Genomic DNA, 25,603 nt, shown 5'->3' on the forward strand with positions numbered 1-25,603 from the left:
AACACGATCAGAATGTAGTTACCCCAATTATATTTATATACCATTTCACTTCATCGGACACTTCCTCTTTTACAAAGGGCTTGGAAAATGAAAATGGCCATAAAACCAGCACTGCCAATCCTCGAGTCGGAGGGACATGTTACACAACAAATTGCTATCCATTTCTAATGTCCCATTCCAGGCTAGTTCTTGATTGGACCTGAATGCAGTCATTACGTCAGATCTGAGTGACATATCAGGGGGTGTGATTGGTTTTATAGCAAAACAAAAACCATTTGCACGTATTTATTTATTTAATTTTAATTTTCTTTTTCTTACGTCGTAGAGATGTAGGAGTCGCCAGAAACACGTAGCCAGGCGTCTGCTTCATCTCAACTCAATCTGACGGACATTGACGCGGTGAGCGTAGAACTCAGTAGATAGAATATTTAAATTGTTTCTTTACTGTGTGTGTACGAACAAGTGCCGGGTGTGTGTGCAGGTACAGTACGTTCACAATACCAAGGGCAGACACAGGGAAAACTGAGCGACTGCGCAAGAACGAGTGCACGTGCTGTTTTGTTTACAATAATTGTTACATCATGAGAACGTTGGCAGAACAACATTTTACTATCTTAAAATATTATTTGTTTAGCAGACGCCTTTATCCAAGGCGACTTACAGGTGTTACAGCGCAATACAAGGTTACAATGCAAAAACAATATTTAAATACAGTATAGTTTACAGTAAGTGCAAATACTACTATAATACAAAATGAGATAAGATGTAACAAGTTAGGTTTACAACAATTTGTGTCTACAATGACATACTCATAGTGCAAGGATAGTGCATCAGCTGAGAATCCAGTAACTTGGATAGGCAGGCGAGTCCAGTGCATAGTAGGAGGGGTAGATCAAGATATGCAAGCACAGTCTAAACAGGTGATATTTAATATTAATTAATGCTGCAGACTCAATCTTGTTATCTAGTTTAATTTTACATTAAAATATGATTCACCATATTCTTGGAAAATCAAGCATCATGTGCAATCGAAATGCCCATTCTGATGACCTTTGACTTGATTTTTCTCCATCTGGGTGATGACTGTCCAAAACAAATAATATTCGTAACATTTTAAGGTTGGGTTTTCCAGCAGAAAAAAATATTATTGTGAGGGGTTGAGCAAATCTCCTTGGTCCATTTCAGCTGAAATGACCATACTGCTGTGGAAATGTACCATGGTTAGATATTGCTTCCTACCTTTCTGGAAAAGCCCTGATCTTAAGAGACACCCTTCACCCTGCCCTGCACCTGTTTTCCAGCTTGAAGATGAGGATGAGCCCTTTGTTCTGGAGGACACAGTGAGGAGGACACAGGGCAGCAGTGTGGAGTAGTGCTTAGGGCTCTGGACTCTTGACCGGAGGGTCGTGGGTTCAATCCCAGGTGGGGGACACTGCTGCTGTACCCTTGAGCAAGGTACTTTACCTAGATAGCTCCAGTAAAAACCCAACTGTATAAATGGGTAATTGTATGTAAAAATAATGTGATATCTTGTAACAATTGTAAGTCGCCATGGATAAGGGTGTCAGCAAAGAAAATAATAATAATGATAATGAACATCAAGAGCCTCGACACACACTCCTGTGAGACCTCCTCCCTAGCCAGCTCGGACAGCGGAGACCACACACATTTGAAAAGGTAAAAACACTTGTCTAACATTGGCTTTATTGTCCATCAAACGTGGGGTGTCTGCATAAAAAGTGTTTTATTAGTTTGTTTTTTATTAGTATGTGCAGGTACAGAACTTAGACTGTGATTGCACAGCAGTTTGATGCTGGTTTTACTATAATAACACACCTCAGCTTGTTTCCTATATACACTGTGGCTAATCAAGTATGTATTGAAACTGCTGTGCAGTAAGTGTGTTATTTCCATCCCTAATGTGGCTTGAAATGCATTTTTTATGGATTTGGTTGATCATTACCTGCATTCAGCGTTTGGGCAATTGGGCATATTGATTGATGCCTTGCAGATGTCATAGTCCTCTGCAGCCACAGTCATCCCTATATCAAGTCACCATACTGTCCAGCCAATTGGCATTCGTGTTCTGGGCTTCCTTCCATTCCATTAGTATACTCCGCACAATGGTTCGAGTCTTGTATAAGGTGCCTGCTCTCTTTACTCCTAGCTCATGCTAAAGACGTCATGCATCAGATGATTTATTGATATAGTAACTGTGCCCTCCTCTATTTCAGAAGAAAGGGATTAGCTGAGAGCAGCTCCACGTGGCTCAGTCCTCCATCACAGCATCCTGAAAGGAATCTCTGCGCAGATTGTATCTGCAGCCGTGAGCATCAAAGAGACGCCCAGTCCATATAGAGTTGTAGATTGTTTATATGTGAGCTTTCATTTTTTTGTACTTCACAATTTGATGTTCACTCCTAAAGAGCCCGTCTTTTTTAGGAGAACACATTGATGCAATGTATAGTTAGTCAAGTTAATTCACAAAATAATAATAATAATAATAATAATATTCTGTCTGATAATTGCAACACCATGGTATCTTTTTAGTTTCTAACTTACAATTAACCAGAAATGAATTGTGGGGATCCCCTCATGGCTCCCCTGGTAAAGGAATGACTACGTGGTGTGAGGGTGTGTCAGGGGAGCACAGGTTTGCACCCTGGCTGTGCTAAGTTGCCAATTTTACCTGGAGGTCCTACAAGGAGTGATGCAGCTCCTACTGGGCAGGCTCCCGATATTCTTGAGTGGACTCCTGCAAGGATTGTCTTCCAGGGGCCGGTATCTTGCTGATATCCACAGTCAAGCTCCTTGATGTAAAAGGGTGATTGCATTCTGAATTGGGGTGAAAATCCAGTGTTGCTCTGGTGCAGCAACCTGAAAAACACACAGACCCAGTACTGAACACCAAATACTCTGTGTGACTGCCAGCTAACTGTGGTTCTTAATATTGTTTCATTTACAGATGTCTCGACACTAGCTATTTGCAACGACAGTGGAGGATCTGTGTTCAAGTTCACCTTCAGGTAAGACCTTGCATACGGCTTATATACAACAAACAAGTTAAGCTTGTTCAAATACTCTCCCGCAGTGTTCTTAGGGTCTGGGACCGCATGTGCACCCAAAGCATTCAGTCTGGCTAACAGGCATAACATTGAATGAAACTGAACTTGTGACCAGGTCAGACATTATTACATTCATATTGGCAACATTACAAATGTGAATTTTCTGAACTATTTATTTAATCAGGTTTCCATGTTAAGTGGTGGGAGATTTGAATAGGCTTGCTAATGTAGCAAATTATAAATGTATCACACCTGTGCAAGCTAAGTTCAGAAGATAGTGCCAGTTGGCACATTCAGGGGGTAGGAACAGGGAAGCAGAAGTGACAATGTTGCTATTTCTAAAAGAGATTTTCTGTGGCAGTGACCATGGAATAGGGAAAATAGCACTGACAATGAAGTGTGAATTGTTTTTTATTTTTTGGGTCAGGTGTCTATGCAGGTAGTAAATAGCTCCTAGATTGAAATGTGTGATCATGCTTGTTTTCTGTAGTTTAGGCAGCAGGGGGCAGCATTGCACCTCTTGTGTTTCTGCATTACCATGTATCCTTCACACATCTGCACATAGCTTCTGTCACTATACTCTACAGCAGGGGTCTCTGGAGAGCTTCTGGCTGCTACTCTTCCCTGACTTTCTTTATGATGTTTTCAATGGTTCTTACTGCAATTTTATAAATATTGTGTATCTTATGTTTTGGTAAATTTTGGAATACATTTAAACATTATTTTTGATATGTGCTGTAGGCTAGATCAGCCAAAGTGTCCCTATAGAAGTAAGCGCCACACCCATCTAGTGCATAGCAGCGTATTTTCAGCAAATCAAAAGGAAATTGGCTTTGGTGCTGGCTCATTCTATGAAGACACTTTGGTTAATCTAACATATAGGATATATGGATGGCAGGCAACAAAACTGAAGAGCAGCTCCTGAACTTGGGTGACAGCACCAAACCCTTATAAAAAGCACAGTATATCACTCAGCATGATTGCAAACGTCTTCTAAAGCTAAGGGGACTGTAAACATTTACATTACATTTAAAGCTACCTGCAACCTGCAGTATTCTGTATGTCACGCTATAGAGATGATGATAATTTGGGCATGGGAATAAATTGATCTTACTTGGCTGTTTGCGGGTACGCTGACTACTGCATAGGTTCTTATCTTAAACACTGCCTTCCCGCGACATATACAGTGTTTAAATACATAAAAACATACAAATTCAAATCACAGAGAGTATAACGAGAGAGAGAGAGAGAGATTTAGTGGGAGTTATTTTTGACTCACGTTGATAAGGCCAAGTCTCAGGCAGTAATTGTGCATGTTGCGCTTATTCTTTAAATAATGTATTATTATTATTATTATTATTATTATTATTATTATTATTATTATTTATTTATTTATTTATTTATTTATTTATTTATTTATTAGCAGACGCCCTTATCCAGGGCGACTTACATTTGTTACAAGATATCACATTATTTTTACATACAATTACCCATTTAAACAGTTGGGTTTTTACTGGAGCAATCTAGATAAAGTACCTTGCTCAAGGGTACAGCAGCAGTGTCCCCCACCTGGGATTGAACCCACGACCCTCCGGTCAAGAGTCCAGAGCCCTAACCACTACTCCACACTGCTACTAATTTATATAAAATACGCAATGCAAATATATTTAAATAGCATGTTTACACAGATAACCATGAATAAACTAAAATAAAAGGATAGATAGCATCTCGCTTTGTTTCAGTTTAGCAAATTTGTTAACACTACTCTATTTTAAAGATCGCTCATCTCCAGTACAATTATTCAGAGAAAGTGGATTCATAACTAAATCTACTACGGTGTTACCCTTGTCTGCTGAAATTAAAAAATATATAAAGAGAACATTTAATTCTAAATACTGAAATATATTATTTTTCTCAATAACAGTCGACGAAATTCAGTGCCTACCCGGCATATTAACACCCCGCCTCTGCTCACAAATGATTGGACAACTGTCAGATCTTTCACATTCCCATTGGCTACTCACTCGCCTTCAGTTTTCATGCAGAATACCGTGAACGGCCTATGCTTGCTTATGATTGGACAGCTGTGTAAAACTTGGCAGATATTTGACTCTCCTATTGGTTAAACTTACTGTCAGTACCTGCAACTGAAACAGACACAGTTTATGTCCCACCCAACTAACTTATGATTGGGCTACCGCAGAGAAAATGCAGATATTCAATTGGTTGTCAACAGACTGCTGTGACGCTTTTGTTGGAAAACATGTTTAAAGCTTTATTTATTTTCCCACGCTACGACCCGCCAGAAATGTGTTCACCACCCATAATTTAAGAACAGCTGCCGCGGACACGATGGCCTGGCTTCGCGGGCATGAATTTGGATCACTGTCCTATACAAAGCATTTTATTAATATTTATGTTGTAATGCAGTAAATTGGCCAATAGGGGTTATAGATGTCCAGTGCTGTTAGAATGTGGGTCTGACAAAGTGAATCACCTGTCAAGACTCTCTGTGTTCTGTCCAGTGTGGTGCAAAGAAAGGAACACTGCCACCAGCAAGCCAGTATGGTGTGCGGGGTGTGCAGTGCTGTCAGCTCACACCCCAGCTCTGCAGCTCTGTGGCAGGGAAGATACACTTCAGGCACTCTGTAAAGAATACCAGGCAGTTTTCAAGGAAGGAGCTTAACATCCCTCACTCAATTTAGTTCACTTTTAGTTCATGCTTTCTCAGTTGACTATTAAAGGAGGGCTAGCCGATGCTTTTAAAATCAATTTTCGTATCCCTTATTAGCTTTATTAACATCATTACTGGTTTTGCAGTTTAGTGTGCAGATTGTTCCTGAAAGTAACCACTGGATGGCATTGTTGAGTGTGCTTTTTGTAAAACACTTTTTCATTTACCTCAGGTATTGTATTGGCTGTGGGTCATTTCAGTTCATTTATTACTTTAACCCTTTTCAGCTTGTTGCCTTCCTCTCTCCTTTCAATGTAAATAACTTTGACACTACTGTAGATCATACAGCCTTATTTAGCAAAAATATATTTGTAGACCTCTAAATGTCTTGTAACTAATAGAGACCCTCCCATTTACAACTTGGGACGTGATAAGAGCCCCCAGGCTGAGAGAGACACTTTGTCTGTCAATCGCTATCTCGCAGCAACATGTCCACTAGAACAGACGCTGAAGTACCACAAACGGTACTTCACGCCTGACCATCAGACAAAAACAGAAATCCCCTCTAAACACCTGAAACAACTACTGTATTCCTTTGAATTTGACACGCTCGAATTTAAGATGCAGCCCAAATTTTCCACCCTCAATTTGAAGAGCAAAATAGAACATCAAATAAAGATGCATTTACAAAGCTACAACCTTAGTTACGCACATAACAGCCATTTATACAAAGGAATACTCAATTTTTTGCAATAAAATGCTTCAAACTCATCTATTAGGCATATTGGTAAAGCATATTGTATATTGATAAATTGAACATGCCTGTAACAAAAAATAATCTCTCCTAGTCATCATTTATTACTTGACATCTCCCAGACAATGACTCTTGCTTCTTTGAAAATGGCTGCGTTTATGTCATGGATGATTCGAGATTGGGCAGTAACATTTTTGTTCGGCGTTTCTCGAGCAGTCAGTCACATTACTGTTTGTGTACTCGGGCAGTCACGTCTTTATTTTGCCGATTTTTTTAATACACGTATTAGGACATTTTTGTGAAGAAAAACACGGTTTAAAAAGTGAGTCTTAAATTCGAAGGAATACGGTAATCAAACAGAACAAGCAAAAAGACGATCCCCCTGTGGATTCAGCATGAATAACAGGTTGCAAAATGATAGGTATGAATAATACGACAAAGAAAACTACCAATTTGAAATACTCACATCATCTCGATTTAACATGAAAGGCGGCACCATTCACCAAGAGCCCTGACTCTTCAAAATCAGACTAAGTATTAAATGGTTAATTCTTCTTTCTATTAGGGCATAGCTAAATAATAATCGAGGTTTGCAAAGTCGTTTAGAACAGGGATTGCAGGGTTAGTGAGATTTGGGCACTCTTTGTTATAATGTCAGTATAAACTAAGGCTAAATTAACAAGCAGTTAAGAATAAAATATATTGCTTTACCTAATGGCTTGGTTCTATTGTAATATTGTTCTAGTGTAATTGCTGTGTTTGATTTCCTGAATGTGGTGTATTGTTTTGTGATTGCATGTTTAAAAAATGCAAATTTTTTTAATAGATTCCTAGTAAATCATTCACTCTGTGTAACAAACATGATCTGTGAGCTTTAGATCAAGTAGCTATAAGGATTTATTATAATACATAAACCTGGTGTCCTTTTCAGAGAGCGAGAAAGGGTGTATATATTGTAATAAATGCAATTATTATTCCAAAAATAATTTGTACACTGAAATACCACATGTATAACTCAATACTAGCTACACTATCCTTTCTCTGACCCACTCCTTTCTTTATTTCTCTCATTTTCTCCTCTTTTAACAAAAAATTAAATGTGTTTTGTTCACAAATGAATCAGATATGCATGATAAACCTCATACATGTAAGCATACAAACCATGATCTACTTTTATATGTGGAGGAGGGACAAAGTTCCCTCCTGTTTTAAAATATTCAGTATAAAAAAAGACAGGAAGTGAAATCCCTTGACTGGTTTCTGCCCTGGTGCTGTTGTACTGGCCTGGTATTTCGTGGCAGTGCAGAAAGAGGTTAACCCCATGCTGGTGTTCTGCAGAGGAGATGCGGTTCACTTCCTCCTTGTAAGTATCTCCCTAACTGATACTGCTTTTGTCAACTAGACATGCTCAGCATGATTTTTGGTGGGGGTGGGGTGGTATTTGTATATTCAACAAAAATGCAGGACAATGTCCCTAAACACACAGCCAAAGCTACACTGGAGTGGTTTAAAAACAAGAACCTGAATGTCTTAGAATGGCCCAGTCAAAGCCCAGACCTCAATCCAATTGAGAATCTGTGGCAAGACTTGAAAATTGCTGTTCACCAACGGTCCTCATCCAACTTGACAGAACTTGAGCAATTTTGCCAAGAAGAATGGGCAAAAATTACAGGATCCAGATGTAATTGCTGTCAAAGGTGCTTCTACCAAGTTTTGACTCAGGGGGGGTGAATACTTATGCAACCAACAAATGTCTTTTTTTTTGTTTAATTAACTTTTGTGTCACAATAAAAAAATATTTTGCACTTTCAAAGTGTTAAGTATGTTGTGTAAATCAAATGGTAAAAATCCCAATTAAATCAATTTTAATTCCAGGTTGTAACACTACAAAATGTGGAAAAGTCCAAGGGGGGTGAATACTTATGCAAGTCACTGTATGAACGATGATGTAATGGTGACATTAGACACCCATTTTAAGCCTTTTTAAACAACCATCGGTTGCATATGTAGCGTCAGAGTGAGTCAAAATATCATTCTGTGTATGAAATTAACAGAAATGGAGTATATAGAGGGGGGTCCTAAGCCATTTTCTGTGTCTACTTGTTTTCTGGTCACAAACTCCCCCACTGACAAAGAATGCTTTAAAAGAGTCATAAACTAATTTTTGGACAAGTGTTTTATCTTCCCCCATCGCTGAATGAATCATTTGGCGCCAGCAGTATCTTGCACAAGGCAAGCCAGACAGTTTTGGGTGCTTTGACACCTCGGACAAAAAACAGTCCATCTCATAAATCCAGCCGACAGGGGACGATAAAGCGGACCAATTGAGAACAAGGGTCTGTCTCTGAACAAGAACAACCAATGAGAAACACCCCACGTGGACTCGAGCACAGCCCAAAATAAACAAACTGACCAATCACAGAGTGAGAATCACAAAAGCATCCGTGCAACTTTCAAAGGATGTGTTTCCCAAATGCGCTTCCCACACTAAGCAAGCTCCTCACAGGAGAAACAGGTTCCCCGTAGGAGAAACGGAGCGCTCCCCACACTAAGCAAGCTCCCCACAGGAGAAACAGGTTCCCCGTAGGAGAAACGGAGCGCTCCCCACACTAGAATTGTGCTCCACACAAGGAACAGCGCTCCAGGCAAGAGAAAGAATGCTCCCAACATGAGACCTAAGGCTCCACACATAGAAACAAGTCTCTGAACTTTGACAATCAGAAGTGCTTCTGAGGGGAAATGGTGAGGTCTGAAATGAAATGAAAGCTAAACTGCTCTGAAGAAAGTTTCTGAAGTCATGGGAGCATAAGTGCTTGAATTCACAGAAGGCAAGGAAGAACCAATGTTCTGAAGAATGGCTAAAATCATCTTTGAAGAGAGCCCTAGCTCTTTGCCCTACGAGAGACTGAAACAGTAAATGGGACACTGCCTTGATCTGAAAGCGGGTCTTGGTTTCTACGTCACTCCACGAAACGGACGGAAGCATAGCCAGCTGCTGGGCCTAAGGTCATGTACTAGCCGTACAGAAGAATTGCAACAAAAACACGTCTACGAACTACATAACTGTTCAATTGCAACGCATTATCTGAACTGAGTTACATCTGATCAACTGAACTATTTGCAGTTGGAAAACTGCTGACAACAAAGACAATGCTGCCAGACTAATGGAAATCAACAAGCTGATCTCCATTTGAAAATAACTATTTGTTTATTGCGAGCCGATGCAATACAATGCATACTTCAAGCAAAGTACCATCTTCTTTCATTGGAACTTCAGATCCAGAGAGCTGCAGTGATTCTTCTTTATTGAAAATCGATAAGTATTCAGCAAATTAAATACTTTATGACTCGAGAAATTAACTGTAGCAAATGCTGTCAAGTTAGTGGATAGATTGTTCTAGGAATAGAAGTGTTTTTAGAGTGTGTAAGAAATGTATTTTGTTTGTTGAAATGTGCAACTCAAAGGAGTTGCCTTGTAAATGCAGAGAATTTGATCATTGCCCCATTTCTGAGTTAATTTGAATATATAATCAACTGAGGTTGATAACATATTATTAGTTTGGTACTTCACATCTAAACTAAATTAACACAGTAAAACTAATTTGCTAAATTAGGTACTGGAGTGTTGGATTCTGTTCTGAATGGGAAGTGAATTAATTCTCTGGCATTTTGATATGAAACGTGATCGATGAGTAAGAAGAAATGAGTATTGAAAATAAGAATGCAAAGTAGACACTTTGTGTGATCAGCCATAATTAATATTAGTATATTAATCATGTATCCTAATAATGTTATGGTCGTTGTTATCGTTTGACTATGAAATCAATGAACTGTATACTAGTCATGCATACCTCTAACCAATAACCTTTTCTTTCTGTAATATTAGATTAGTTGTGTACCCCTTTTTATTCTTAAATAAACTATTGTTTTATATTTCTGACACATTTTCTAAATGCTGGTTTTTGTCAAGGGAATCCGAGTTCTACATGATCCAGAACTTAAATATGGGATGTCTCATTTCTTACATTTTGACGTCCCTGAGTGGGTGACTAGACTCATTTATATTTAAATAAATTGTATACCTAATTCACTACACGTACCAAATGACTGACGTCTCCAAAGGCTCCATCAGGGATGGTTTTATATACTTTCAGAACGAAAGTAAAGTTAGATTGACAGAAGACTAGATGAGTAAGTTTTTTTAAAAAGTATTTCTGTCGGGATATTCAGCAATTACTAGTACAAGCTTACCAGAAATCATACTAAATCGTCCAAAATATGTTTATAAACCCAAAAATAAATTAACAAAATATAAACTTTAGTGAAATATTCACAGGATAAACTTCAGGGATAACTCTCCAATCAAAATGCATTTTACTAAAGCCCCAGGCCAATAGAGATAGCTTTTATTATGAGGTACAGTATTTCAGTATTTTAGGTTTCGGATTACTGTTCATACAGGTACCGTGATTTTAAAGTGCAGCATTACTGGAGAGCATTCTAAATTGCTTTACATAACCAAAAAAGCTTACTGACGTGAAGGAAAAAATATTTGTTTCACAGAAGGTGTAGCTCAGTTGATAAATCTATCTGATGGCGAACTTCGTCACGTTACACACACGTCAAACAATTTGGTGTAAAATGAAAACCAGACACTGTATTTGTAAAATTCTTTCTGATCCCAGTTCCTGAGAGTTGTAGCGACCACTGATACTGTTACAGTTTTTATGTAGGAGATCACTAAATTACACTTATGGAGACATTTCTAAAGAGAAATGAATTTTAGAGTACATTTTAAAACGTATTTTTTATATTAAAACTAGGTAATCGTAGGGTATATTTCATCATAGTCTTGAGATTCTCAGCTGTTTAGAAAAGTTGATCATTTTGTGGATTATATTAATTCCACAAATAGTCATTTCAAATTTATATATGAATCTGATCTACATAGAATACATTTTTTAGACTTAAAATATCTAAAGGTAAGAACAGCACCTTACAAACTACTGTATTCAATAAACCAATGGACTGGAATTCGTTACTGGTAAAAAGTCAACATCCTCGCTCACTGATAAGAAATATACCGAAAGATCAATTCTTATGGATAAGAAGGAACTGCAGCACAAAGTCAGAATTTGAAATGAAATCAGAAGAAATGCACTCCAAATTTATTACCTGAGGATATGACAACCATATTCTTAAATAAACAATGTACAAAGCTAAAGATTGTGATCAAGAGACACTTCTTAAAAAGAAAGTTAAAAACACTAAAAGTGATCTAACTACGTGTTTTACCTCTGAATTTAATTATTTGTCTAACGATATAAAGGGAATATTTGGCAGGTACTAAAAAGTGATAATTCCTTGAATTCGATAACAGGTAAACTGCCTCGTATTGCTTTTAAACGTACACAAAACATTAAAGACAAATTATTTAACTTTTGGTTATTTCATTTATTCCAAAAGTGGACACAGCAACTACATAGTTATCTAATCCACCGGATGGTAATTTTAAATGTGGCCATTGTGTCAACAGCTCCAGTACTGTAAATACTAAAACTATTAATCACCCAGGATCGGGTAGGATCAGCCAGGCAGAATACCAGAAAGAAAATATAAACTAGACCACAATACTATGTCGTGCAATGAACATCATCTTATTAAATACAGGTGGTAAGTTTTTTTTTTTTAAGTCATTGCCAATTATTATTTTTTTATTATCTTCTCCCCAATTTGGAATGGCCAATTATTTTAAGGCTCAGCTCACTGCTACCACCCCTGCACTGACTCTGGATGGCGAAGACGAACACACACTGTCCTCTGAAGCGTGTGCCGTCAGCCGACCGCTTTTTTCACACTGCAGACTCACCATGCAGCCACCCAAGAGCTACAGTGTCGGAGGACAACGCAGCAATCGGGCAGCTTACAGGCAAGCCCGCAGGCGCCCGGCCAGACTACAGGGGTCGCTGGTGCGCGGTGAGCCGAGGACACCCTGGCCGACCTAACCCTTCCTCCCCCCTGGCGGCACTCGGCCAATTGAGCGCCGCCCCCTGGAAGCTCCCGTCCTTGGTCGGCAAAGGAATATCCTGGACTCGAACTCACGATGTCCAGACTATAGGGCACATCCTGCACTCCATGTGGAGCGCCTTTACTGGAAGTGCCACTCGGGAGCCTATACAGGTGGTAAACTATACTTAACAAACAGGGCAGATCTAGAGTACACAGTCACGGCAAGCGGTTTGCACAGCCCCTTAATTAAAACAATAACTAAACACAGAATTACAATTTAAAACTAAAGGGCAGTGCGGCTCAATACCTGCACGGGGGCGGGGCTCACAAAAAACAGCAAGAAAACCAATACAGACCATCTCCAGCACTCCTCTCACAATGCCTACTTGTTTAAAAACTTGTTTAAAATACTTGTTTAAAAACATATACATGACAAAATGGAGACAAAAAGCGCAGACAAGGAGATACGCCTTTAAATTTGGCAGCTCTTTCTTTCCTATTTGTCTTCCTACCACTCGCCGAATCAGAGAGCCCCGCACTGGACGAGTGGGAGAGAGCACAGCTGGGGGTGTGGTACCAGGAGAAGCCGCGACGCTCAGACAGGGAGTGGGATGAAGTCATCCAGGTGGTTGTTGAGTCGCCGACGGAGAGCCCGCAGCTGCTGCTAAGAGAGTCCCGCGCCTCCAGAGGGAGAGTACCCCGTGCTGCCAAGGAGGGAGCGTTGTATTCTGCCAGCGCCAGAGCTCCAGAGAGAGAAACCAGCATTGCCAGAGTGCCCATCGCTACTGCCTGAGAAAGAGAACCCCGCACCACAGCTGTCGCAAGAGAGCGCCGCTGCACAACCACCTTCTGAGAGAGCGTGTCCTGCGCCGCCTGGGAGAGAGCAGAAGTGTTAGTGTTAGTGTATTGCTGTGTGTGTGTGTGTGTGCTGTCCTGTCTTCCCCACAATTTCTGTGTGTCACCCTGCGTGAGTCTGTGAGTAGAAGCACGTTTTGTGTCTAGGCAGTGCTGGCGTGCTGCTTGGGGTGTCACATGCACAGTGCAGCTGTATGTAGATGGGGTCTGTGTTGGCTGTACTGTGATTTTGTGGTCAGTTCCGCCAACCAGCTGTTTGTGCGGGACTGAGGGTCTGAGCGATTAGACTGTGTGTATGTAAATACACCCCTGTGTGTGTGAGCCAATAGGGCTCAGGGGGGGATCACTATTTAGGAGCTGCCTGTGCAGCTCAGGTTGTGTTCATGTAGCTGTGTGTCCTGGAGCTGTCTATCTGAGCTCAACCATTTAATAAGAGAGCTTCCATTTGCCTGCTGTTCCAACGCTTCAATAAAAATAGCAGTTTTCACTGCTTTAAACTGCATCCTGTGTCGTCTCCATTTCTTCCTGCTCCGGACCAGATATGCCGCCACTACATTATATAGCAGATTGTTAAGTATATGCAATGTGAATTGAATGCATTGATTGCAAGATTACTATTTCTAGTAATCGGATAATGGTGTTAAATGACAATGAGTACCGGGTGCATTTAATAGATCTAATGAGTCCTGCTTTCAATACGCTGTGATGAAGACAACATGTCGAAACACGTCAGTGTACCTGTTTTTACCTTGTTTTAATGAATAAAGTATAACTAATTGAGTTTTTACCTTGTTTTAATGAATAAAGTATAACTGGGATTTAGACTTTTATTTAGCGGGAGTTGCTGTATTTTCTCTTTGGCAGTGGCAATATCTAAGAAGTGTTTCCTTTTTAACTTTTCCTGGGACAAAGCATCTCATGTCTGATTAAATGGACTGAAACATCTCTGTAGTACTGGCATCTATATATATATATATATATATATATATATATATATATATATATATATATATATATATATATATATATATATACTGATGCACAAAAGAAACCCTCAGGTCTAATAGATTTAATAAAATATTTTAAACAGTTATCAAACAAAATCACAGAAAATATAAACAAAAATACAGATCAAAGAATCATGTCGGTATAAAACGTGACACACTCTCAAAATGAAAACATTACAAAGTTAGTATCAGGTATGACCTCCCTGAGCATTAACACAATCCTGGCAGCGTTGACGCATAGACCTGATCAGCCTCTGGATAGACTGCTGTGGGATGTTCCGCCACTCTTCCTGTGCAGCTGCAGCCAACTGGTGAAGGTTGGCTGGTCGCGGTTGCCCCAATGATTGGCTTGAACAACACAACAGTCAGCATAACGGTCCTGGGCTGGTGTAGTGACCCTCTGCGTTCCAGGATGTGGCTTGTCCCTCACAGAGCCGGTTTTCTGGTTTCTCTGGACTAGTCTGCTTATTTTTGAAGCAGAACATCTCATTCTCCGGGCAAATTCTCTCACAGACAGGTCACCTTCAATCACGCTGATAGCAACCAGGCAATCTTCATTACTCAAGCAGGACATGGCTGTATCTTTCACTGTTCTTGCATTAATTAAAATCATGTCTTTTCAAATGGCTATTTATACAGATTCTTAATCAACGCATTTTGGCAATTTTAACTCAACTCAAATACCAAACACTGAGCACCTGGCTTTTTTATGAAATCACATGACTTGAGTTCATTATTTTGTTATCCCAAGGAACAGTACTACTCAAACAATCAACAAATCTGCTCACTAGCTATGTGCCCAATGAGCTATTGATTTAGACTTGTGTTTTCATAGTGCATCAATATATATAACATATAACAGGGCTTGGAATAATAACATCCTCTGATTGGTTAAACAGCATCACATGACCATGCGTATATATAGCGTATTCCATGGCTTGCATACTAATGAGCCGCTTCACACTGAATAAATCACAACGCACCACTGCATTCTAAATTCCATGATAAACTGTCATTTTATTTGTTATTAATTACAAAACCAATGCCAAAAATGAGTGAAATTCCATCTATTTCATTAATATATTTGGGTACAGAACTCCAGCTATCTGGTACAACACCATCTTTCTGAGTGAAGACAGCAGTCCACCTGAAACAAAAATACAAATAAAATAAGTGCACCGGCAGCTGTCAAGAGTAACACATAACAGGAGATGAGGAACAGCTAAATGAAATAGAAGAACACAGATTGAAAAAACACCAAAAAAAAAAACTGCAGCATCGGCTTTAATGTACTTAAAGACTGGTTCAAAGAAAAATATATGGACATTTATTTTAAGGAAATAAGTCAAAACAAATCTCAACAACATAATGGAATTTTATGCCAATGCAAAAAGTTAAACTGGGGTCCAGTATTCAGTCTCCAGTTTTATAACGCTGAGCTGGAGTAAATAGATGTTTTAACAGTAGAAGTTTTAACATCTCTGCTGACAGCGAGTTTAAAACCAACAAGAATGTATTCGGACACAATAAAAGCGGATCAAATGCATGAGAAACACAAGCCAATTAGAAGAAATAATTGGGGCAACCTTGCACCCCATTGGTTTTACAGTTGTGCCTATTTGCTTTGTGCTGAGCAAGGTTGCCCCAGTGGTTTCTTGAAACTTGGCTTGTGTTTTTTATATCTCTACTTTAAATGGCTGGGCACTTTTGATTGTTTTTTCACATTTCTAATGTGGTTTTGTTTCAGATATATAACACAAAAACAGACAGAAGATGGATGTCGCAAAAGGTTGGGGGACTATATAAACACTGTTAGGCAGGTATTAACAGCGGTTTACTCCATCAGACAAGGTCAACCCAAACCGTGGCATTATCACAGCCCTCCTTGAGATATCATTTATTAAGACAGATAATATCACACAGGGTCAAGACTTGACCTCTGACCAACCCAATTCGAAAATAAGGTTTGTTTGATTGAGTATCGCTTACTGTCATGCACAGTTATCTGCTCCCTGACTGGGATGAAAACCAAGCTATAGCTTTCTTTCCATTCCTCACTGCAGCCAATTTTCAGGCTGGGAATCCCATCAGAGACCAGATTACATGCTTTTCAGAGGTCACCAAAGGTCAATTGTGCCTGCACCTCAACTACAGCAGCTGACAGTTTCAATACTAGTATGCAATGAAAGATGACTCTTGATGGATGCCTGATGCAAGGCAAGATAGGCAATAAGGATATTGGCCTGGTATTCAGTGTTGATCTATAGGGCAACATTGACATTGGCTATTAACAGCTTGAGTTTAACTGATGCAACAATACTAAGACTGGACAAAAATAAATAGAAACGCCTGTCGTATGAAATCCCAGACATGTATTCTGTAACATACAAGACTGCAAGTCTAATTTTGTCATAATGGGCAAAACCGGAAATCTTATATTATAGAACATATTGAAGGTGCTTAATTGATAGATCATTTACTAAGGAGTAAGTCAGTCTTTTTAGAGTACCATTCATTAGACCACTTATCTACAGTACAGTTATGGTTAGGGGTCTACCTAATTTGCGATTTCACGGAAATCTGGAAATTGAGGGGTTACCGCAAAATTCACCTCTTCTAGGGGCCAATGCATACCGGACTAGTACAGAGAAAAAAAAAAAGAAACCTAATTTAAATGATTGACAGTTACAGGTTGTTGACACCATGTACAAAGCCATCTCCAAAATAATAACAAGTGTGAGCCCTCATTCAGTAAGAGTGTATTTGTTTTGCAGGCGCTAGTTGGAGAGAAGGCTTGCTACCAATCAGTGTGCAGTTATGGTGGCCAGATTGTCTATCTGGGAACAACGGTGAATGTATTAATGTTATGTATTTAGCAGCTATATTTCTGCAGAGTTCCCTCTGAAGTAAACTTAACGAGCTCAGCTGTGCTAACGAAGAACAAATAAGCCATGCCAGCCCTCAAAATGAAAATTCAGCCAATTTACTGTGAATGTTCACCACAAAGGATCGAGAAAATAATGCAAACTGACTAGGAAACACAAACAGGCTATAAAATGACCTTTAAGGTTGTACATCATCGTTGTATTGATTAATTAAATGACATAGAGTCATTTCTTGTCTTGCAAAGCGTTTTGCATTCTGTCTGGCCTGACCTCGGAAATGCTGTATAATGTGGCTGTAAAAAAAGAATGTAATGAGAATTCTTCTTGCGTTCTATGGAGTGCTTTGATATTTGGAATCTCACTCGGTTCCACCTGCACACTGTTTAGCCACTTGATTTCACATTACGGATTGATCAACAACTTGGAAAAAAATAACAAGATATTTATGAAACACAACCAGACCACCAGCAATTGTCACAACAGCCCAGTGTTTGAAACAGAATGACTGGTAGTGGGACATTTGTTGCCTGTTATCCCTGTCCAGACCCCTTACTAAATATCTTGGTATCTCTAAATATTTAATCGTCTCCTCTTTAAATAATACATCATATTTTAATGATCAAGGCATCTCACAAATGCAGTTGAACCTCAAAATGTTCTTCATTTTTAGGAATGTAGAATGACTAGGGGCGGGGCTTTTATCACACCAGTTTTTCACACTTACCGGTAATTAAAAATCTATCCCACAATTGCATTCTGATTTGCTACCAATTCAGAATGACTGTGTGGGACAACTTTTCTTCATTTTACCCCAAAATATATGTTTCTGCAATGGTGATTGCCAAGACTAGTGCAAAAAAAAAAAAAAAAAAAAGTCCCACTTGATTGTAAATGGATAGTATTTGGGGTGCCACTGCACTTGTGGGACGGATTGTTTGTTAAAATCTTTTACATAGATTTAAAGGTGATTCTCCAATATAAAGATATTTAGTGAGGGAGGGGTCTAAGTGGGGAACAACTGAGCAATAAAAACCCCAGATTCCACATGCCTAAAAATAGCCCACATTTTGGGGTACCACTGCGCTTGTGAGATGGCTTAATCATTAAAACTCTAGCTATTCAGGGATACCAAACTAGTGATCTGTAATCTGTGTTTTTCCTATCCAATCCTATCCTGAAAAATGCTTGCATCAATTTAAAATGCATACAAGTGTCTGAGGAAATAAAAAATAAATAAAAAACACTAGTTAGCACTTTCAGTTAACAGACCCAATATAGACTGCAAAAGGTGCATATTTATATATCTATTAGCTAAAATAATAGAAATCCATATGTTTTCATATTTACAATGGCTCTCAAAAGTATTCACCCCCCTTGGACTTTTCCACATTTTATTGTGTTACCACATGAAATCAAAATTAATTTAATTAGGAGTTTTTGCCACTAATCAACACAAAAAAGTCCATAATGTCAAAGTGAAAAATAAAATCTTTAGAAGTCACATAATTAGTTGAATGAAGTCCACCTGTGTGCAATTAAGGTGTTTCACATGATTTCAGGTTAAATACACCTGTCTCTGGGAGGTCCCACAGTTGGTTAGTACATTTCCTAACAAAAACTACATCATGAAGACGAAGGAACATTCAAAGCAAATCCAGAATAAGGTTCTTCAAAAGCACCAATCAGGGGTAGAATATAAGAACATTTCCAAGGCATTGAATATCCCCCAGAGCACAGTAAAGTCCACTATTAAGAAATGGAGAGAATATGGCACAACTGTGAATCTGTCTAGAACAGGCCGTCCTCAAAAACTGAGTATCCGGGCAAGAAGGGCACTAGTCAGGGAGGCCACCAAGAAGCCTATGGCAACTTTAAAGGAGTTACAGTCTTCCACGGCTGAGCTGGGAGACACTGTGCATACGGCAACAATAGCCCGGGTGCTTCACAAAACTGGCCTTTATGGGAGAGTGGCAAAAAGAAAGCCATTGTTGAAAAAAACTCACATCAAATCTCGGATAGAGTTTGCCAGAAGGCATGTGGGAGACTCTGAGACCAAGTGGAAGAAGATTCTATGGTCTGATGAGACCAAAATAGTGCTTTTTGGCCTCAATGCTAAGCGCTATATTTGGCGCAAGCCTAACACCACACATCATCCTGAGACCACCATCCCTTCTCTGCGTCAGGGCCTGGAAAGCTTGTGAAAATAGAGGGCAAAATGGATGCAGCAAAGTACAGAGAAATCCTGAAGGAAAACCTGCTGAAGTCTGCAAGAGACCTGGGACTTGGGAGAAGATTCATCTTCCAGCAGGACAATGACCCCAAACATACAGCCAAAGCCACACTGGAGTGGCTTAAAAACAAAAAGGTCAATGTCCTGGAGTGGCCCAGTCAAAGCCCAGACCTCAATCCAATTGAGAATGGAAAGAGTTGAAAATTGTTGTTCACCAAAGGTCCCCATCCAACTTGACGGAGCCTGAGCAATTTTACAAAGAAGAATGGGCAAAAATTGTAGTGTGCAGATGTGCAAAGCTGGTAGAGACTTATCCAAATAGACTTATGGCTGTAATTGCTGCCAAAGGTGCCTCTACCAAATATTGACTCAAGGGGGTGAATACTTATGCAATCAGTTATTTTCTGTTTTGTATTTGTAATTAATTTAGAACAATTTGTAGATTTCATTTTTCACTTTGACATTATGGAATTTTTTGTGTTGATCAGTGGCAAAAACTCCTAATTAAATCCATTTTGATTCCAGGTTGTAACACAATAAAATGTCCAAGGGGGGTGAATACTTTTGAGAGCCACTGTACAACATGGGTTCCCTGAAAATAGTTTGAAATGGTTACTGTGTACATAAGCTGGTTTGCTTAACTGCAGTTCTCAGGCTAGGTCTGCTAGTGTTGATTGGAGTCTTAAAAGAGTCTGTCGTAGAATCTAAGCAAACTGGAGCTGCTAAACTGCAGCTTTAAGGTTGAACCCTCCCCACTCAGCCACAGACACACAGAGTTTCTACACAATAGATATTAAAATACAACTTCCAAGGTGCCTATAAGAGTATACTTGTCACCTATGCGGTTAAGTTGTCTGTCTGTGATGCTGCAAGAAACAGCTTCAAGTGAGACAGTATTTTACCTTTTATCTTTCTTGTTGCAGTCTGTCCATGTTATGACACTAAGAAACTGGCGAGAGGTAAGCATGATATATTTTTAACCATGTTTGCTAACTTCAGCACTTTATATCCTGCTTTCTAGGCTTCTTGTCTGAACTGGGCCAGCCATATAAAATGCATATGGTTGTAATAGCCTATTCTGTATTTTAAGTGACAGACGTGTACAGTAATTATCCCCTATTTTATGTTTATGTCCAAAGAGCAAGTAGTTTCAAATGACATTTTTTAACAATGTATTTACATCCATTCTGAGTGCCGTTGCAATAATATTGAGTTGTATACATTTTTCCTCCCCCTATGACCTGAGTCACTGTTATGAACCATTTTGAAAAGCCCAGTGACCGGTGTTCTGGACTTTCCCAAGCATATACCTCAGGTCTCTTCATAGAGACGTCATCAGGAATTAGGAATCGGCAGGTTATGTCGTTTGGTGACCATGCCATGCTTTTGTTTTCAGAGAGTGGATCATTTACTGAAGCAGGAGCGTTTCCTTGAGGCGTTATCACTGGCCTGGTCATTCCACAAGGGCACTGCCAGAGCTGTGGTTGGTAAGTACCACTTCTCTCTATCTTTCCAGTGCCAATCAAGGGAGGCCCTGTCTCTCCAGATGTGCCAGTCGCGAGCAGTCTCTATTGTATTGAACTTAAATATAGGAACAGTGTGCAAGTTTTGTCTCTGCTTCTGTCTAGCCAACTGCAATGGCTCATCTCAGTATTATTTTCCAGCGATATACTTAGGAAAATACGTAAAACCCTCTTACATGTATAAAACACACATTAGAAATCATCTTGCTGACATTGTCATTTGTTATACAGTATACATATGCATGAGCAATCAGGATTCGACAGGCCCTTTTTTTCTGAAGTGGATGGAACATCCAGTCTAGTTGCTACAGATTTTCTGTCCTTTTCTATTTGTTATCACCTAGTATTTTCTTTTTGATAGTATTAACAGTTTGATGTTGTGTATTGGTAAAACCCTTTAACAAAGTTCAATTTACTTGGCTGTCAAAAATGTAAAGCATTACAAAACGCATAATATATATAAACAAGTAAAATTTAAAAAAAATTAGAAAAAGTTTTTTTTGTCAGTTAATCTCGGTTCTGAATATTGTACAAAGCGTTTGATGGCGGTCAGATGACAAAGCCACTATCTGCACTTTCAGCACCTCGAAAAAACCCTTTGAGATACATACGTCACTTTTGCTGTAAATTAAATTAGACAAATGTTTCAGCAAGACTTTTTGTACAATTCCTCTGTATTCTATTTCATGATTAGATTAACAGAATACAAAAATACTCATTAAGTGAATATGAAAGTACAATAATAATTTTAAAACAATCATGGCCGCATTAGCAAACACATGGACATACAGTATTAGAGATGTTTGTTTCCGTCGGCAATATTTACACACAGTAAACACAAGCTGCAGGATTATTAATGTAAAAAAAGCAGCTCAATTTGACATCTCCTGCTTACTGCAAGTTGGCAGGCAAGCTTAGTTTATTAGTGTCCTCTCATCAAGGCAATTCAGATTAGTTGGTTGGTTTTATTCTGATTTACAACTATGGCCAAAAGTTTAGCATCACCCTATAGAATTAAAAAATGTTGCTTCATAAATTTGAATGAAACCTGCTCAATAATGTTACGTTAACATATTAATAATCAACATATGGAGAATCAACTAAACATCAGGTGTCCAGATACACCAAAGGGGTTAAAATTCAGTCAACTCCAGTCACCAAATAGCGTATATATTTTATAACATCTACTAAATAATAAAGATAAAAGCATACAAAAACTGAATCTATCGCCAAGCATTACACAACTGTCATATAAGCTGTTAAAGCAAAAATTAACAACATTTCAACCAATCAGAGCTTTGTATTAATGTATTATCCAGTCTATATATTGGTACCTTTTGTGAACTTGCATTGCTGCCAAGCGTAATAGTTGTTGTGGTGTGATAGAGTCTCAATCTGTTTTTAATTGCTGCTCAGTACTAGTATAAATGTAATGCTTTCCCTGCCTTACAAATCCAGAATTCAGGTACGTTTGAGACTGCAAGACTGCTGGCACTGCCCATTTTAGCAGGGCTATTAGTCTTGATTCGATAGAACCTATGAAGGAGGATAGATCCCTAATTTAAAAGGTTGTTGTTTTGCTAGTACACCAGTACTGAGCAATTACAGAGATTATAGTACCATCTTCCACTTTAATTGTTTGTAATTTTTGCTTTTTTAGCCGACTACAGTAAACAGCTTTGAAATTTGTGCCCCTAACCCTTGCGAGTTCAAACCTATTGAGCATATGCAGGTACTGACTGATGATAAGGAGATAGCAGCTGGGAAGACCAGGCTATGACACATCGACATGACATTGTGACGTTTTTAATTTGCAGAGGCAGGTGAAGAGGATTAATGCGGATCCGCCTGGAAGTGTTTTCCAGTAATTAATCAATATTCCATTGTAAACTGCCCTAGCCAGCCCTACAGGGCCAGGGGATGAAATGTCATAGAAATGATCAAGTCCCAGCTGCACACAGCGACACTAATACAGCAGAGACCACATCTTGCTTCAGGACTGGAGTGACCTGAATTGGTTCCTGCCCTTATGGGACAAACATATCATTTGTAATCCATATATGCTGCTAGTAGTTAGATCATTAAAATAGGGCTCACATATTTAACAGTGCATTGGAGTCCCTTTTAGTTCTGTCTGTAAAGATATGGCAAATGTCAAGAAGGGTCCTATTGTAATGATGGTGGTGTTTAGATTTCCTGTCATTGATATTGAATATACCCCACAGTGTCTTTTGGAGATTATTTGGTAGCTAGTAACTTGGTTCAGATGACTGGGGTCAGAGTTGAGTGATTGTGGAAGTCCGCCCAGTGCTGATGAGCCGGTATGTTTTCAGCTGTGCTTTCACTGTCTGGAATACCATGGATCCTGGATTCCATGCTCAATGAGCATGCTGTTCCAATAGTTGTTCTATCCTCCCTCAGCAAATTATTCAGGTCATCTGTCTTGGGAGGATCATTTAGTGCATTTTTGTTTTAATATTGCATTCCTCTTTTGAGGGTTGTTTGGAGATCCAAACAAGAGAAAGGGTGTAGTAGCTGACAAGGTGAGTCTGTTCTTGTTTCTTCATATAAAGACCAGAACCTCTTAAGGTTCAATGTGCCACCGAGAATGTCTGCTGATTTTATATATCTGGAGACCAATTAAATACTAATTGAGTTGCTTTCTCCAGTTACCATGGATACCTGAAGCAACTGTACTTTAAGGCCAACTTGACATGTTTAAAAAAAAAAATAAATAAATAAATAAATACTATCAATTATATTAAATGAACCAATGCTTTACAAAAAATAATCATAACATGGATGACCTCGCATTTTTAGTTTCAGAAGAAACTAAATTAGATAATGTTCTTTGTTTTCCAGACTTTGGCCCTATTTTCAAAACAAATGATAATTCTTAATCATAAACTGTACAAGGTTTGGCTTAGGGGTTAGATGTGATTCTGAGAGCTCTATTGAGGCCACAGATGTTTTGAAAAGTCACCAAGAAGAATACATGAGTTACAGTAACGCTGGTATTTCATACCTGCACCAAGTTAGATTCACGTTGTATATAATTTCTGTTTCAGTCGGCACATCCTGGTAACTTTTTAAAACTTAGAAATTTAAAGTACTCTGTGGCCTCAATAGATCTCTCTGAATTATGTCTGCAAGTTTATCTTGTGCACCAGTTTAATCATAACCTGTCTCCCTGCAACATGTTAAAAAAAAAAAAAAAAAAAAAATTAAATGGTACATAATGTCTGTGTGGCAGGGCAAAAGCCCTGCACGTGTAAATAATGTATTGTATTGTGTGTATGTATAGTTTAAAAATATATATAGAATAAATGTGCACTAGATATGGCAGGTTTTTGCAGTTATAAATAAAGTTGTGGAGTTTTGAATTTAAGTTTGGCAGGGATGGGGCTAAATCCTACTCTGCCAAATCCATGTGCAGAATGTGGCTGGGGCTTAATTGACAAATTGATGATCAATTAAGCCCAGCCACATGGTATAAAAAAGGAGCTGGAAAGCCAGTTCGGTTGGTTTTTGTTTCAGCAAGCATGCAGCCTCACTATTGTGTGGAGAGCCAGTGTGAGTGAGTTGTATAGGGATTAATTTAGGGGATTTTGATCCCACCCCAGTTTATTTTAGTGTGTCAGAGTAGGTTCCGGAGCGGGACCTCCCTTTTAGTGGGAGCAGCGCTAAGCCAGTGTGTGGCAAACTTTTGTTTTTAGCTGTTTCTCACTGTGTTTTGTTTTGCATTTTTTTTTAGCTCTTATTTTTATTACGCTATGTCTGTGTATGTCCTCCTGCACTAGGGCTATCATTGCTGGTACCCTAGTGGCAGCCACCTGTCATAACATTTTGTTTACTTTAATAAAATCGTGACGCCTGAGTGACATTGTCAGCTGCATCCCTCTGTCTCTCTCTCTCATCATTCAGCGGACACCCACAATTAAAGTAGCAGGTACTAAGACCCCCTGTTACAGTCTGGTATTGGAGAATATTTCATTTCTATGTTTTCTGTTTTTGACAATTGTGGGATATGAGATGTGAGTTTGTACTGCAGATTCGGAGAAGGCTGTGTGTTTTTACAAGGTTTTCTTTTCCTGTTTCAGTATGCGGATCGGTCACTAAAGAAGTGTCCTGAACAGGGCAAAATCCAAGTGATGGAGCAGCATTTTCAGGTAACTTCACATTGGCAAACAATAGCGTTTGTGCTCCTATGAATCTAAAGCCGTTGCCTGTAAACTCTAGCACTCTGGTTACTACTATAGTCAAGCCCTTGTCGCTCTCCTTTTAAAGAGGTTATAGCTAACAAAATAATATTATAAATCTTACCTGTTGTACATTCTCATTCACTATACGTGTCCAATAAAATGACACCTACCACAAGTCTGTAGCACAAACCGTTTTTGAGTAAAAGGTTGATTAACGTTAGAGGTCCATCAATCACATTTTGACCTCTGTATAACTTTTGACCACTTGACCTGATCAGTCTAAGCATGTTTACGTATTCTTTTTTTTTTTTTTTTTTTTTTTTTGTTGCTTGAAACAACCCTAAGGACCGGGTTTGTCAGTCGGAGATGGTAGGTTTTTTTGGGTGATTTGTCACGGAA

General features: G+C 39.0%; 1 long non-coding RNA gene across 1 annotated transcript; it reads left to right on the forward strand.

Moving 5' to 3' along the window:
• The first annotated feature begins 313 nt into the window (after positions 1-313).
• Positions 314-3,317, forward strand: LOC131739458 (uncharacterized). Its single transcript, XR_009330547.1, has 3 exons — positions 314-1,677; positions 2,235-2,377; positions 2,966-3,317. It is a non-coding gene; the product is annotated as an uncharacterized LOC131739458 (long non-coding RNA).
• The last annotated feature ends 22,286 nt before the right edge of the window (positions 3,318-25,603 follow it).

Source organism: Acipenser ruthenus, chromosome 11, assembly GCF_902713425.1.
Source record: "Acipenser ruthenus chromosome 11, fAciRut3.2 maternal haplotype, whole genome shotgun sequence".
Classification (NCBI taxonomy): domain Eukaryota; kingdom Metazoa; phylum Chordata; class Actinopteri; order Acipenseriformes; family Acipenseridae; genus Acipenser; species Acipenser ruthenus.